At 42.0% G+C, this 16,898-nt stretch overlaps 1 protein-coding gene across 7 annotated transcripts in view; it reads left to right on the forward strand.

Moving 5' to 3' along the window:
* DENND2B (DENN domain containing 2B) overlaps positions 1-16,898 on the forward strand; it is a 165,497-nt gene that overhangs the window by 33,774 nt on the left and 114,825 nt on the right. For 4 of the 7 annotated variants that reach the window (XM_048069987.2, XM_066997293.1, XM_066997292.1 and 1 more), the window contains one exon: positions 6,944-7,035. The exons of 1 other annotated variant lie outside the window; for it this stretch is intronic. The gene's annotated coding sequence lies outside the window, so the exon portion shown is untranslated. Of the gene's footprint in view, positions 1-6,943; positions 7,036-7,545; positions 7,732-16,898 lie in introns of those variants that run through there. 2 more of the 7 variants (XM_013189052.3, XM_048069990.2) reach the window with 2 other exon arrangements.

Here is a 16,898-nt window from a genome sequence, read left to right on the forward strand (position 1 = left end):
TGAAAAAATGTGGCTGTGATAGCTCAAGCCTGTGCTAGCAAGGCTGTGATAGCAACAGCCTGTGCTGTTGGGGTTGTGCTGCTTTCAGTTTTGAGTTCTGTGGCTATGGCTCATTTGGCCATCTCCATACTACGCTTCGTTGCTAAACCCAAGAAGCACTAAGGTACTCAGAAATCTCACTGAAGTTCACCAAATGTTTTTGAACTGTCTGCACAGTCTGGTTTTAGATGACTTTTGTTTTGCACAAGCTTGTCCTAGCCACTCTGCTGTCACTGATTTTCATTTCCTCTGTGGCACTGGAAGCCAGCTAGAAGGCAAGCTTAACTTCAGCAGTTTCCAAATAGTTTTCTAGGAACAAAAGAAGTTCCAGTGTCCCTTGGAGCTGGGCTGGCCCTTACTGCCTTGCAGGGCCTAAACACAACCTCACGGGAGGCAGCAGAGCCTCGCAGGCAGAGCTCAGCTGTGCGCTGTTTCTGAGGGGAGCGATGTGCAGCCTCGTGCACAAATCCGCTTAACGCCTTTGTTCCAGGCAGCCAGACAGCAGTGGCATTTACCCAGATCTGTAAAGCACACGGAGGGTCATGAATGAAAGAATGAAAGGAGCTGTGTATATTCAAAGTAATATTTTGTTTATCTGCTCTATCCAAAATAGAGAAGAAAATAACTTTATTGTCTGTGGCTTGAAAAATCTGCCTGCTGTTATGATCATGGAAGGCAAACTCATTATATGCCTAAGAAAACAGATGCTGTTTCTGGCTTTGGTTTCTGCGGGGTGTAGGTGATTTGGGGGAGCACTGGGCTGGTGCTCCCAGTACCCTTCCTCCCCATAGATGCTAAGCAGCGCTCATAGGCACCCTCAGCATGTTACCAGCACTTCACAGCATCTCCAGGCCAACTTGAAGGTTCAAGTCATGACTGAAATAAAGGAGGCCAACTGCAGAAGTTATCCCACAGATAAGTCATTGCTTTGTGTCCAAACGAACGTCAGGCTGACATTTTCTTTTTCTCTTGGCTAATAGGATTTGGAAGATAAGATCTATCCAGTCAGAGCGGGTTGCATAAACTTCCTGTGAACTTCTATAGCTGGCGATCAAAAGGAATCACAAAACATGTTGCTGTTTTTTTATCTATTTATTTCTTTATTTAGAAGTTCAAAGAGAGCACAGAGCTATTGGTTGTGTTTTTTCTCATGTAAACAAGGTGATATCATAGTGGATGCTCAGGCTTAGGCCCTCTGATTTCCCATTTTGTGTTTAAATTAAGAGCTCTTTTGTACAGGGTGGAAAACCATACAAAAAATCACCCCAACCAGCATGCATGTTCTGCTTAAGAACCAGCACTGCATTATTGAATGTATTTGTCCTTGTGTTCCTTGCTTTCCTGGCTAAGAGATGCTCTTCCCTTTATAAGTGCAACAGAAATTGTTCCCAACAGCATCTTTGTCCCATGACCCGAGTGAAAGTCATTTCGTACAGGAAGGGCTACCTGACACCAGTTTGAAAGGTGGAGATTTAGCTTAAAGGGTCTGTCTTTTCCCATCATTTATGTGCTCTGAGAAGGATTCTGCCTCTTTGCGTTAAATCAGAGTTTTGCAGCACTTGTTCAGCTGTACACAAGATTCGGTGCTACCAGAGTTGTATTCATGTGAGTCCTGCTTGCATTGCAATTCCAGGTGTGAGGGGATCTGTTTTTTCAATTGCCCTCTAGTCCCATGTGTAGCATGTTGTGTTGCAGGATGTGCGTTGTGAACAAGGACAACAGAAACTTGTCCTTTGGCTTTTACTTAAAAGAAAGAGCAGTGAACTAAGACAAACTGAGATATCTTGCATTCATGTAGGGTTAAACCAGAATTCCTGTGGAATTTCAAGCAACTCATTGACATCTCTGCTGGCATCGCTTCCCAGAGGAAGCCTGCTTGTCTCATTTGTCCCTGTTCTTGGGACACAAATGTACGCTTGGTAGGGAAATATATGCAGTAAAAAGTGGTATAGGAAGAAGCTAACACCTACAAAGAGCGAAGTTGTCTCCTTTTGTCCAGACAGAACAAAGCATCCCTTCAGGAGCTTCTCCCCTCCACCAGTTGTGGTCCCACCGCTTTCTGCTGTACCTTTTCGGGCATGCCTGGGATGCAGCACAGACTCGCACAGGAAGGGTGTTGGCGGGCATGCAGGTGGGTTGGAGACAGGGCTGGCTCTGAAGAATTAAGGAGTAGAAGAACTTCTTTAACATGAGCTTCCCAGCTTTTGGTTATCCCTATGGCTTGGCCTGGTGCCACCTGAAACAGTTTGCAGCACTGGGATGTTGAGGGCTGGCTGAATTGGCTGCCTGGGCCTGGCGCCAGTTCGTATGGCTGGTTTGGCTTTGCACTGCTTTCCTAGCAGGGTGAGCTGTAATATGTGTCTCCTGTCATGAATCAGGTTGTAGGTATGGATAATTCTCAGACCAGGCATTTACATGAGTTGGTTCTGCATTGTTCAGATTTAAAGTTGTTTTATTAAGGAATTATTCAGCTTATTGCTCAGCAGTTTTTCAGCCTCATTAGTATGTTTAGCATGGGGAGTGTGTCCCGGTTATATCATCAAATAGCATTTTAAAGCTTTAATTGCCAAATAAAATCTATTTCCGTCTGTCTTTTCTAAAATATATTACTAAAGAACCACTTTGGTAAAATATTGTAGCACATGTTTGGCATATTTTAAGTTCTTTTGAAGTCAATGTTTAAGTGCTTTGCTGAACCAAGGCCTAAAACAATAATAGTCACAATGTAAATCTACTTTATTTCTGAATGAGTGTTCACACAGGAGTTGAAAGTGTGTCAGGTTCTTGTCACGACCTCCCAGGTACAGATATCCTCTTAATTTCACTGAATCACTCAGCAACTTTGGCAAATTTTTACCTTGCACCCAGTTGAGAGGTCCAAGTCAGACCCAAATATGGCAGGCCTTCACCTGCAAAAAGAGACCAAACTGACTTGGGATATAGAGCCATGAAGGGGTTGGCAACATCCCAAAGTGTGCTCAGCTGTGATTAGTTGTTTCCTATATACATACAGTGTGTGCATGTGTATATATATATGTATATATGCGTGTGTACTTTTTTTCTGTGTTAGTGAAATCAGTACAGTGCTTCAAACATGATCCTTGTTAGGCTGTTGAAGAAATCATGGAAATTTTTAATTCTGCTTGAAGAGAGAGTGGTGGAAATGCTATGAGTGATGATTCTGATGCTGAAACGGGGGAAGAAAACAAGTTCATAGCTGACTGATCTTAGGCCTGTGCCTGTGCAGTCCCACTGAAACCAGGGGGCCTCATATGTTGGGTCAACTCCTTTATTGTTTGCTGGACCGTGACATATTTTTATACTACTTACTGTGATACCACAATTCCAGCAAAGCATGATTTAGTGAAGTTTGAAGTTAACATGTAACTGAAGTCAGGGGAAGCTTTATTCATGCCAACAAAGCAGAGACCCCCAATGGGAGGTTGGATGTGCCATCTTGTGGCATTTGCCTTGTTGCTGTGCTGTTGTGTGTAATGTTGAAAGATAAAGGCCAATGCTGCAGACTTAAATCGTAGGAGAACTCACCTTGTGGGACTGCTCCAAAGAGTATGGCAGCTGCTGCACTGGATATCATCCTCTTGTCCCACATAGGAGTCACTGGGTGTCTTATGCCAAAGTAGTGAGCACTGTGCCTCTAAACAGAGAGTGAAGAACACAGTTTATCTAGCGTGTGCATGCTTTACATTATGAGCTGGCTGGGGCCTTTTCCCTTATTTCCATACCTTTGCAAGTCACTGCCTGGTGATCAGGAAGCGCTACCTGGTTCCCTGCCTCTCCCAGTGAGGTCAGCAGGAGCTGTGGGCACTTGCCTTTTCATGGCATCCCCACGCTGGGACAGGGTACTCGAGCTTCACTTTTTGCTGCTGTGTTTTAAGGTTATCTATGTCTGATTTGATATGTATTCACTGAGGTCACTAGAAAGAAGGTCAGGGACTGTGGTGTAGAGACGACATGAGCAGGAAGAGAAATAAGGTGGTCATCTTCTGTGGGAAAGTGGGAGAGGCAGACCCCTGTGAAAGGCAAGAAGCTATCTGAGGAGGGTGGAAAAATCATGAATCATTGTACACAAGTATTTTTATGTAGAACTTAGTTTTTTTTAAAAAAAGTGCAAGGAAATATTTCACTGAAGTGAATTCAGTGATTGATCTCCATTTACACCTACTGCAGATTTATGCTGTTGTTGTGGGCAGCTTAGTTTTTAGCGTATCTATTTTCATCTTTTTAAATCCTGAAGTTGATGTTATGTTTTTACCAAATGAAAATAATAAAATGTCATGAGTCATTTAGAAGCAAATCTGATGTTTGTTTCCTCTCCTGTTGCTAATGATGGCTGTGTGATTTGAAAAGCATTCAGTGAAGAATCTGAGACCATGCAGCTTGTGGAGCGAGCAGCTCATATTTCCATTCCCCATCCCGAGGGCAGAGACACCAGGTGTGCCCTGGTGAGGACTCTAGCTGTGCTCTCATCCTTTTTGGTGCATGTCTGCTCCTGTGTGTGTCACGTGGCTTCTGCATCTTGTGCCTGTGACCACAGAGCATAGGAAGGAGCATGTCCAACCGGTGAGAAAAGGGAAGTGTGTCGGAAATAAGAAACTTAATATCAGCCATATGTGAGTAATGGATTGTTTGTCTACCGCAGGGGATGAAGACACACATTCTAATGCTTTCTGATCACAGTGTAGCCATGACATTTCTTTCTTTATTTTGCAATTAACCTAGTATTAGCTGTTCGTCATGTCCTCTGTCTATAATCCTAAATTCTGTCTTTACCCTAATTCTTGCTCTGGAGTGTAGATGTGTTCATAGAAAAGCCCAGGGAAGGAAAAAAAAAAGATGGACATGGTTCTTGTTTCACATGGGCCAACCTGAACAAAACATTTTGCCTCTTGGCCAGGAGTTGATCAGGAGTGTATTCATGAGGCTTGGAACAGAAAGGTGCTTGTCTGGGGTCTCTGGTTGTAGTTACCTGCCTGAGACCAAACCTTGGGCTGTAGTTCTACTACTGTACTTTGTACTTGCATAGTTGTGCATGCATGATATATTTTAACTACTTCATTTGTTTTGTCTGGAGCTGTTGACTGTAACTGAGTGTATATGTAATGCAATGAGCATTTTCAGTTGTTTATAAATGCTAAAGCGCATGCTCCCCCGAGATACTTGCCATGTATGCAGATGTGGTCTCCTAATAAAGTGCTACAGAGCCTTGTGATAAACTCTGGAGTGGGACACGATGCAGATGGTTGGTATATACTCCCACGTTACCAGTAATGGGGTCTGTAGAAAATCTGAGATTGATGGACAAGACTTGATCACTTCACCTGCCCATTGATCAATTCATAGTGTTGTTCTTAAAATATATATATATATATTTTTATTCCTTTCATGTATTTGAGCACTCCCTTTGCATTGGTGCTGGGTAAAACATTCCATTCTTGGGAGGAGTTACCTGCCTCCCCCTTTCCCCAGTTACGCAGCTGAAACTGTGCCCACTTGCAGCATGCAGTGAGTTTAACTCAGTCACATACCAAAGGGAACTTTTTAAGACAAAAACATGTACTGATTTTTCATATTTGGTTCCTATGGTTCTGCTGGGCTTTGCTGGTGTGGTGTCAAGGGAACTTAGCATGAACTTGCAAGCTTAGCATGTGCCACATTCATGTCTAGACAAACTGTTTAATGTGATGTCATTCTGGTGTCTTTTGGATTCTTCATAGCTGAAGTAGTTGACTTGATGTTCGTCTACCTGTGAATAGTCTTCATGCAGTTCTTGATAACAGTGTAAAATATGCTTTGTGTAGCCTTTGTGTAGTGCTTTTGGTAGAAAGAGAGGTGGTTTAGGTGTACAGTCCACTGGGAGCTCTGTCATTCATAAAATGTAGGGTTTTCAGAAGTATAGTCGACACTATGCTCCAGTGTAGCTTATATTTTATAATATGTGATGTGTAGAGACAAGTGTTCACGTGAGACAGTTCAGCTATCTCAGACTGTCTATGGTCTTTTTTTATCCCACCTTTGCTATCAAGTTACAAACACAAACTGAATAGAAATATGGTGGAACTTTTTTATATCTCCTCATGTGTAAACCTAGCTGTTTTGGTTACGTAATGTACGTACACATTTTTGTATGTTGAGTTTGGTAAGTAACACATAAATAGTTGCAAATGCTGGTTTTATTTTAAATATATAATGCAGGGGTGAAATGTCATAACAGCATAGTGACGTGCTTGACAGCGAAAAAATAAATTGGATTTCCTACTTTGCACTGCACTGTCAGCTTTATATTTTTATGCCCACTAGAGGGACTCCTGCTTATACTACTCATTGCAGAAAGCAGAGTCACACAGTCCCTTTAGTATCTTTTATGCAACTTTAAAACTCTGAATGACTGACTCCAGTTAAATCCTCTGAAGAGGTCAAAGTGTAAAAACTTTGGGAACGGTGCTGTTCTTCTGAGCCCAAATACTTTCCTGAATTTTCTTAATGCTCTTAAAAAAAAAAAAGAAAGAAAGAAAAAGTATTTTTTCTCTCAACTTCTCAGTCCAAGCTTTCCCATATGACATTGCTGGGGATTAATTAATTTATTTTTTTTTGTCCAAGAAAAAATGTTGTGTGTCTTTATGTTTGGAATTAGCTTTGGTTTTTCAACCATAGAGCCAGTGAATATGGTAAATTAATCTGTTCTTGAACTCTCAAATATTGAAATAGGTTTCTCCTTTAACTGGGAGACACTGAGTTTTGGGTTAGAGGCATGTAAACTTATAGTCAGTATGAGAAAAATTCCAAATATATCTGTTCTTTCTTGTTTAGCTGGGGGATCACTTTATGTTTGCCTTGTCAAAAAGCATTGCATGCTCCTGACCAGAAGATTTCTTCTTAATTACAGAAACATGAAAGGATACAGGAAGTCCTGAATGACCACAATGAATAATACCTGTGCTAATTAGGTCACTGGCTGGGTACTGGGAGAACAACAAGGTAAGCAGTCAGGCAATGCCAGCAGCATTTCATGTAACCTGCGTAATTGTGTTTCAACAAAGCCTTAGTGCTTTCAGATATCAAATTCATAACAAGTTGCGCAAAGACAAATAGCCTGCAGGTTTGAACGCAATAGATTCACTTTTAGTTCAGACCTTTGACAAGCAAACATCTCTGTTTTCCTTCCTAGGAGAAAAAAGTATAAGTTCTGTGTTACATTTCGTTTCTTTCTCTCTTTTTTTTTCTTCTTTTTTTTTAATCCTGAATTATTGTTTTCTTTTTAAAGGCAATATCTTTGATTTCAACAATCGATTCATGACCAAAGCTCAGCTTCCTGGGCTGACTCAAGGAAGGGCTTGGAGGAGGGGTGGAATGCTTCAAAAACTTAGCTGATGAAAAGGCATGCTGTTTTGTGGATGCCTCCCAGAATTGTTTAAATGTGTGTGCGCGCGTGCGTGTGTATGAAAAAAGAGAGAGAGATCTCCATGACAACTGGCCCGGCCAGTCTGTGTTCTCTGCAATCATTTTAGCTGGAATCAGTGCTGTGAAAGGTCATATGAAGGAGTTGTGGGAAGCACAGCAGGTATTAGACGCTAAACGACTGGTTTTCTGGTTGCCTCAGATAATAAGACAGAGTTTTGTCTGGGAAATACAAATCTGAGAATGGAGTGGAAAGGGGAATGCTCCAAATTTCAGGTAACAAAAACTGCTTCTTAAATGTTATTTCCTCCCATTTTAGAGTGCTTTTTTTTTTTTTTTAATCCTCTCTGTGGTGTTTACTCCCAGCCGGAGTGTCTATGCTAGCTTGGATTCCCTAGCTCTGGGGAATGATGTCATGCAGCAACAGTTGGATTCTATTAGCCAGTGAAAGAGGAAACATCCTGCATTTTTTTGGGGAAAAAAAAAAGATGCTTTGGCTCTTTGTTGAATCTTGTGCAAAGGCTGCAAGAAGTGTTCAAAAAAAAGTTTCTAAAAATTTAATTCCCTGAAAATGTCATTAGGACCCATAAAACACCAAAAACACTGCAACAATTGCTGCTGTATGCAAGAAAATAATTGTGGAAGTGTTACAGAATTCAGGAAACTTTTTTTTTTTTCCCCCCAGATGTTTCTATATACATCTTTAATGAGAAAATTAATTGCATCTTAATTGAGCAGAGGATTTGGAACCTCTACACGCTTGGGATCCTTTAGCAATTGTTTGGAGGATGTGCTGCTAAAGAGTTTCTTTTGAGTTGGGCTCTGTCTCAATCTGCTGCTTATGAATAGATGATGCTGGCAGCATTGTTCTTAATAAGGCTTTCAGTCCTGGAGTGTGTTTTTCATAGTTTTAAGCTAGCCTTTTTGGGCGGGGTTGGGAGGGAAATACAGCAAAAAAAAATTAATTAAAATTCAGTAATTGAGAGAGGCTTTTTTCTCCCCTTTCATCAGAGATGTTTGTTAAATGCTATAGTCCACAGTCAATATTAGGATGGCATTCATAGCATTTTAATAATTAATGTACAATTACTGTGTCTTAATGAAGAGACTTAGAAAATTGATACAGTTCTACTTTGTTGAACATCACAGAAAGTACACTGTACTGATAATCGTGATGAGAAGTTTAGGTCACTCCTGCATTGTTTAAAACTCTCCTCCAGCAGATGCTTGTTTCTACTTTTATGTTGCTTTGCTCCCTTCTGTGCATTTCAGATGTGATCCAAAGCATGCTGGAGTCCATGGGAGTTTTCCCATCAACTTCAAAGGTCCTGCCTGAGAACTTCTCAGCCTCCGTTTTAGTCTTTTGACTACAGGACCAGGCCACAGGCTCTAACTTTTCTTTCTTGAACTTTCCAAACAGAGGGTCTTTTGTATTCCAACAAACAATACCAGACATGCTGACTGGCTTCCGTGTGGCTGCTAACATGCACTGGAGATAATGATGATGCTTATTTCTGCTTTCTGCTATCATCATTCTAGGTAGGGAAGAGTGCAGTGAAAGGAAATCAAATCCACCTCTCCACCTCTACTCCTCACACAAGGCTATTATTTCTATGTCTGTGTGTGTGAGTAGAAATTGTTCCTTGATTAAAGGGCAGAATCAGATGTGCTTCAAGGAAGAATTCCAGGAAGAATTTCATAGGAAAACACTGTTATCACTGTGATCCCTCAGTAGAGTACTCATGAGGCTGCCACGGGTAAGGCAGTCTTTCTGCAGCACACATACAGAACTGACAGCTGTCTTCTGTGAAACCATCACTAATCAGCACAGTCTAACACTTTGTGTCCCCCTTTTCAATCAGATTTGGCCAGCATGACTCTGTAAATAAAATACTGCTGTTAGTGAATATTAATTAACAGTCTGGTTCAACGGTTGAAAAAATTAGTAACTTTTCCTCTGTTTGATTGTTGGGAGGACTTTAATAATAAATCCTTGTGCTGTTTTTTAACAGAAATTAATTATCTGGGGAGCTGATGTATTAGTTCAAACAATCTTCCTCCTTAAGAAGTAATACCATGATGATTACCTAAGTTTAAGGCTCATCTGTGGAAAAAAATGCTATTCATCCCTGAAATTTCCAAGACAGAAATCATGGCTATGATTTTCAAAATCTGAACCACTGCTTGCAAGTGCTTACGTTTTGCAGATAGTCAGTTTGATACTCCTGAGAGATCTCTGCCAGATGTTGCAAAGTGGGCATCCTGAAGGCAATAGTTGCTTTATGAAGTCTGCCTGTTCTGTGGTGCAATAAAGCGGAGAACCGGGTGAGTTCTGTCGCAGTGTTTCTGGCCAAGTGGCATTTCCCATAGTGGCTGTGTTGTAGTATTTACCTGTTACTTTGTCAAATGATACAAGGCATCATTTCCCTAGTAATTTAATATAATTTTCAAGTGTCCTAGCATTCTGAATGGTTCCAAATGAAATTTGCATATGTAATATACTACATAGATCTTACCAGTAGGAAACTAAAAGTTAATCAATCATAATATATTTATAACTGATAACAAGATCATAACAAGATCATAACAAGATACCTGCTAGCTGACCTACTAAGGCTGGTCTTAAATGTAACCAGCTGCACACAGGCATTGGCATACTATATTTTTTTCCATTCATTAAGGGAGTAAACAATTCAAGAAGGCTGCTGCTGTACCCAGTAACTTGTGTGGAGTTCTCACAGCAGTTTGTGCAGGAGTAGTGGCTCTGGGTAACACATCCTGTGGACACGTACTCCTACATCTGTGCATCTTGAAGAGAGCTGTTTAACACTGCTGTCCCAACACAGATCTCCTTGTTGGTCCCATGCACTTTTCTCTGTGGGCTCCATGCCCACATTCTGTCCATGGATAGTGAGTGTCTCAGAGTTTTCCAGAGAGCTTGATGTGTTCTTTGATAGGATTAGTTGTGTTGTCTCATTGCAGTTAGAGGGAAAGTGAAAGGATGTGGCAGAAATGTTTTTTTTGCCTCTCCTTGATTATCTAACAAGTAATTTTTATATTGAGTTTTAATTGCTTGTTTTATCTTGCATAAGATCATCTTTTGTGTAACTGCTCATGCTCCATCTACCCCACAGGCTGATGTGTATGTTTCCCTGTTATCAGTTGCAGTGAGTTCCAGGTTAATTGCTGTGTGGATGTTTGTCTTTATTAGCTGGAAACAGACTGATTTGTGAATGAAGTGAAGTTGTCTAGAAGTCTAGGGCTGACTTTGTCATACTTTACTGACTTTGTCATTCAATACTTGTTTCTGTTCTTACTCCATTCTCTAAATAAATAGTCTTCACTTTTTCTTCTGAAAGTCTAAGGCACTGTAAAAACAATATAGTTGTCTCTGTTTCTACAGTTTGAAGGCTGGATGATCTTCAGAGAACCTATTACAGATGTGGACAGATGTACCATTAAATTCTTGAACATGAGATCAGTATTTTCCTTATGTAACCTTATGCTTACAATAGACATAATTTGTAGACTGAAAACAACAGGGCTGCATATATGGAAGAGCTTCTCATGAGGATGCTCAAATCTTTCCTTCATTTTCTGTAAGTTAATTTCAGTTCTACCAGTGTGAACAACCAGTTCGCCCTGTTCTTTCTTCTTGTGTGTTGTCTTCTGGCCATGGTGACTCTGAGTGACTTTTGAAGGTGTAAAATGTGAAGTGCAAAATGATTTGTTCTGAGCAGCACACACTGGAGATATGAGTGTGGCTACCTTTAGTTGCAGGAAGAACCTTGAATTGATTGCACTGTCATTCTGCTCTGCAGTGCAGGGGCTCATTAGTGCTAATCAGTGATCTCTGTTCTGCCTTTGCATCTTTGACCTAGTTGCTTTTCTGAACTTAACACAGTTGCTAGCGTGACACAAAGCAGACTCTTGGCACAGCCCTGATCACAGAGCAGGGAGAGATCTGGCAACTTTCACACAAATCCATTATAATTAAGGCTTCCGGTCTGGGATTTAAACTTCTTTCTCTTAAAAGCCTGAGAAGCACTTTTTTAATTTTTTTTTTTAATTTTTCAGGCTGAAAATGAACCTTCTGTTGGTAGAGCAAAGTCCCCTGATAGTACTAGCTGCTGGCAGACCTGGGAGAGGCAGGTGCTTTTCCTGTTCCTTCAGAAGGCTTTTCAAATGTGCTCCTATCCTGAGCACGTTTGGAGCAGAACCTCCCAGGTTTTCCTCAGTTTCACGTGACAACAACAGAGGCTACTAAGCAGCTAGTGGAGTGTTGCACAGCTGGCTTTCCTCCAGTGCCAGATCTTATTCTGAGTTCCAGCCCCATAGTATTAATTCTCTCTACCTACTTGGAGCCAAACTGCCGTATGCAAGGGGTGTTCAAAGGAGTCCCATTTCCCCATCCAGTCAGAGGCAGAGTTCATAGCTTGAACAGTTTTTTTTGGTTTTGTTTTTGTTGTGTTCCCTCCCTCCACCCCCCAGTGTAGTTTGATGACAAGAAGATGAATCAGAGGCTAAAACTTCTGCCAATGGCAAGAGTGCAGTTTGGCATCCTTTATGCAGCTGGCATCCAAAGGATACAAGCCATCAAATTATCCTGTGCTCCTGGTCCAGCTGAGCCTGCTAGTTTATGGCCAGAACATCCCTCCTCTGCCTTGAAGCATGCTTGGAAGTGGAAAGGCATCACTAAGCATTTACCATGGTAGGGACAGGTTGGGGACAGTTCGACAATTTTGACAGTACAAAATGTGCTCCATACAATGCGCTTTTGTGCCTCCTTGGTAGAAAGCAAAAAGCAATTTGAGAGCTGCAACAGCATGGAAACGTTTGCAGCTGCACAATTCATGTTCCCATGTTTCAGTCTCACACAGGCCCGGCCCATGCAGACCTTCTATTATTAGTTTTAGAAGGAGAATGGCTGACAGCTGATTAATTTAAATGGAGTATTCCAGAGAGCTATTTTATGGCTGAGTTGTCAAGAGTGGCAAGCCAAGAAAACATTGACTAAAGTTACAAAGAAAATCTCTGATGTAGAACACAATCCTGTTTATTCAAAAGATTTCTAGGGGACTAAAACATCTTCATACTGCTCTGCTGTCAACATGTTCAAACTTGTGCTGGGGTAGGTGAGAAGCTGCACAGCTCAGCCTCTTGCACTTTTCACCCAGCATTTTCTGAGAAAGCTCCCCTGGGGTGTCCTGGGATGTTGTCAATAGGAAGGGGACACATTAAAATTCAGTCTTCAGAAACTTGCCTGAAAATAATTTCAGGTGACTCATTCTGGTGCTGGCTTTAGGAAAAAGTCAAGTTGGTTTCAGAACGAAGAGTGAAAAAACATTTTTGGGTACTGGATATGCTCTGTGGAATCAGCTCTCTGGATTAGAGCTGCTGTGTTCTGCATCACATTGGTTTTCACCATTACACTGACCCTGCTAGCTCACACTTTGGGCAGCAGATTGACTTTTGGGAACATATGAAGACCAAAGGGCAAATGATGTTTTTGCAGCGCTCTTTTATTAGTAACAGCACATTGCAGTAGGTTGCAAGTTGAGTGGTATCACCCTCTGGACATGCACAAAGAGCTGTCTGTCCACTTCTTTCCTTTCCTGTGGAAAGCACTGCCCTTGTAATGTTGCCTGTAAGCAAGACACTGCTCCCCAGCATGGGCAGCTGAAGCACAGCTCCTGCTGGAGGCTCTTTCCCTCACCTGAGTCTTCAGCGGGGAAGGAGAGCCAGTCCTGTTCGTGATTCTGCACAAGATGATCTGCATAGGTTTTCCCACTCCAACTGCAACAAGCCTCTGCCATGACACTGTAATGTACCTGCTTTCCTGGGACTGTTTACTCTACCTCTGCCTGGGACTCTGTGGCACAGAAATTAGAAAAGGTGAGAGCAAAGAATGGCATGGGGTCAGAAAGCTAAACTGCCCTCCCAGTTGCTCTGGGCTGGGAGGAGCCTGTGTGTTTTTCAGGGCAGAGAGCTTGTGTCTGTGAGGGTGATTGGGTGGTTGCCTGGGCAGAGACGGTGTCCCTGTGGGCTAGGCTGGGGCTGCTGTCAGGGTATGGAGGAGGTGCACCTGGAATGGACACGCAGCTGAGGTCCTAACAGACCCTTCCTCTCACCATGTGCTGCCTCTGCCCTCCTGGTTGCTTTGTCCCTTGGGACCATGGAGATGGGTGAAGGATAGCACTGAGAGTGGGTCTTTTTCCCCTTCTGTCCAGCAGGGTCCTTTTATAGCTGAACGCTCCCTGTAAAAGAGATTTGTTGCATGCAAAGGCTGGATGTCGGCAGAGGTTGAACCTTAATGCAGTTAGAAATGCTCACTTCCAGTCTGCACACTTGGCACTGCGTGTGCAGTGAGGTGGCTGCTATACCAGCTGGTTGTGCACATATCCCATCAGCAGGTTACAATCTCTTCTGTGCCAGACCCAGTGGATAGAACAATATACTGTCAAATTTGGCATTTGCATTAAGATCTGCTTTCCTCTGCTATGGAGACATTATCCAGTGTTCTGCTGAGACACATCAAGAGCTAAGGTCCCTGCTGTGTTCTATTTACTATTGGCTGACATGCATGGACAGTAGAAAACAAACGTAAACACAAATTGTTGCTGTGTACTGCAAAAGCACAGCACGCTTCCTGGGGATTTATGACCATCTGGGAAGAAGGGAGGAACTGGGGGCAGCCCGAGGTCATCAGCTGCAGCACCTTGTTGGCGGATCCCAGCACGGTTTCTGTGCCACTGATCGCTCCGGTAAGGTGGGTGTACAGATCTGCTCTAAAAGTAAGGCCAGATCTTCAGGTAGAGGAAGATGATGAAGGCAGTGGGGTTGTGCTGAAGGCTTCCATATTTTTTCTGGAAAATCCATGCAGCTCTTGTTCTGGATGTGGCAGGCTGATTGCTATGTGCCCATTTATGTGGAGATTCCGGCTGTTGGCTAACAGCTGTTCTGGCCGGTCTGTATGATATCCTTAAATCCTGAACAACACACAGATTGCTCTTCTTTCATCTGATTAAAATTTTCATGTGCAAAAAAAGGCTGCATTAGCTGAAGTTCCCTTGTGCATCAGCCTCTCGCAGAGCTCTGTTAGTTGCATAATATCATGTTGACAACAGTGCTGCTGGTGAGGTAAATGACCCTTGCGTACAGTAGCAATGCACATGAGCTTATCTTCTGAGACCTGGCATCAGGTCACCTTTGGAGACATGGTGACAAGACAGGCTTCAAAGTGAGTCACCACTTGTTCTGGGAAAGATGAGCTCTTGCTGCCTGTGTTGGTGCCAAATGAGGTGCTGGTTCATGGAAACATTATAATGGTACATTAAAAAAAAAAAAAGGACTCTTTTCATGAGAAAAGGACAAACCTGTTGTGGTGTTCCCAAAACAAAGCAGTCCAGGACCTTCGCAGCATCTGGGTGAAACAGAGAGCCTGCTAGGCTGTTTCACTGCTGCCCAGCACTGAACAGGAGCAGCAAATCCATCAGCTTGGACAGATTGCCCTTGTGACAGTGATTCATTAGCAGTTGTCACATCAGTTTTGTCTCCATGGCAGCCTCAGGTCTGACAAATGTGACAAAGCTGTGTTTTATCAGCAAATTCCCTAGCAAATCCCTTACTGGCCCTAGTCAGGAAAGCATATGGATAAGAGAAAATTATTCTTCCTGCTCTTCGTTACTGTTTCTGTTCTTTGTATGTGAACCAGCCAGCTAGGACTAGTTGCATTCCTCTGTAATTTGCAGTACCTCCTGTATGTGGCTGAGCTAGTGATGAATTGTTACCTTTTGTCATTTTTTAAGAAGTTTTATTCCTTGTTTCAACAACCATGGAAACATCAAAGGTCAGACTGAACTTTTGGGGAAACTGAGTGGAAGCACTGGTTTCTGACAACTACAGGGCAGGCTGGGGCACCTTTGGGTCAAACTGGCTGTTCTGCAGTGGACATTCAGATAGGTACGTTGGCTTCTCCAAGAGAAATACTGGCTGGGATTCATCTGGGGAGTAAGGAGTCAAGCTTACTCTGTTGCAGGCTGTTTGTTTGTTTTTGGTTGTCTGAGAGTGAGTGCAGGAGCATTTCATTTATATTTATCTCATAATCTTATCTCCCTTTGAATTTCCTCACTGAATACTATAAGATGAAGCAATATGCAACTATTTTTTTATCTGTAGGTCATCTATTAACATGTCATATGACAAATTGCATGCAGATATGAAATGAGGTAAAAAGAGTAAAATGATAGACATTCAGAAATCGCTTTTTATCACCAATCTTTCAATTTTGAAATCTAGAATGATCTGCAATGTAAGTATTTGATCCTTTTTTTACAGAGAAGGTAAAAGGAAGGAGGAAGATATTAGTTGAATAAACTGGATAATCTGATTTAAAAAAAAAAAAAAAGAGTTGGAGCTTTGGAAAGTATAATATAATTGCCCTTTCCTGAATTGAATCAGATCTATTCGTAAGCATTCAGTCCATCTATACAGGGAATTGCAAACAGGATACAGCTTTGCTAATACTGGCAGGTAATGGATTTTTTTTTTCCTTAAGCGATAGACCACTTGGGCTTTGTATCAGAAGGTCATGAGGTTGTATCCTGATACTACACACTGGTCACGTGCAGTCTAGCTGATATCTCTGTGTGTATAGTATATATCTGTGAATTACTGCTCACCTCAGCTAGGTATATAAACAGACTTCAAGCACTGAAAATGTCACCAGCAACATTTTGTCTCCAAAACAGTTTTTGTTCAGGAGATCCTAAATTTACCCAGCAGAGATTTCCAAGAGGGTAGAGGCTAGCCTGCTTAGATCAAGACTACATTCTGGGACTGACCATCTCATTCGACCACATCAAGCCTGTGTACAGGCGGTGCTGAGTAACTCCCGGGCTGGTGTTTTCCAGTGTTATCTCAGAAATAGGAAATGGGTCAGCTGCTCACAAGTACAGTGTTCATAGTGACACAGTTGTCATTCCGAATTTGGAGGTGATGACTTTGAATGAACCACATATAGATGAATATATATACTTATAAAAAGAAATTAAGATATACCTCAGAAAAATGAACTCTGTCTTGTGCTAATGGCAACTGACCGCTCCACTGATCTCTGTGGGAGCAGTTGCAGAGGGGGGGAACAGATCATCTTTCTGAATGATCAGGTGCACTCAGCAGAAGACAGAATGAAAGACAAGGGACAGAAATGTGTTTGTTCTTGAAGACCACCACGTGCCTCAGCATAGCTGGGTCTCTTGCTGCAAGGAATAACTTTTGGTTTACATTTTTAAAGCAAATTCAATCAGACTCTCTGTTTTGAGAGTGTCAAGACTTATTAAGAAGGGGAAGGTAACGCTTAACTAATGAAGTATTTATTTACAAGATTTGACATTCTATTATGTCTCTGACAATGAAAGTATGATGGTCATCATTTGAGGACA

Source organism: Anser cygnoides, chromosome 5 (assembly GCF_040182565.1).
Source record: "Anser cygnoides isolate HZ-2024a breed goose chromosome 5, Taihu_goose_T2T_genome, whole genome shotgun sequence".
Taxonomy (NCBI): domain Eukaryota; kingdom Metazoa; phylum Chordata; class Aves; order Anseriformes; family Anatidae; genus Anser; species Anser cygnoides.